This window comes from Gavialis gangeticus, unplaced genomic scaffold (genome assembly GCF_001723915.1).
Source record: "Gavialis gangeticus isolate Ggan-Ray unplaced genomic scaffold, GavGan_comp1, whole genome shotgun sequence".
NCBI lineage: Eukaryota > Metazoa > Chordata > Crocodylia > Gavialidae > Gavialis > Gavialis gangeticus.
Window position 1 is genome coordinate 665,798 of NW_017728960.1, and position 261 is coordinate 666,058.

Consider the following 261-nt stretch of genomic DNA (forward strand, 5'->3'; position numbering starts at 1 on the left):
GTGATATACACAGACAGGGTGATTTAAAATCGCCTACAAAAAAAAAAAAGGTATATATATATATATGTATAAATATATATATATAAGGTGCTGTGAATAAGAAGAAGAAACAAGGGTTGTGTGTGAGGTCTGTTTGGCCAGAGAGTGGAATTCGTGCAGCCTGATGGGGCTGCGGCCATTCCCGGCGCTCCACAAACTGCTATTCAACAACCACAAAAAAAAAAAAAAAAAAAAAAAAAAAAAAAAAAAAAAAAAAAAAAA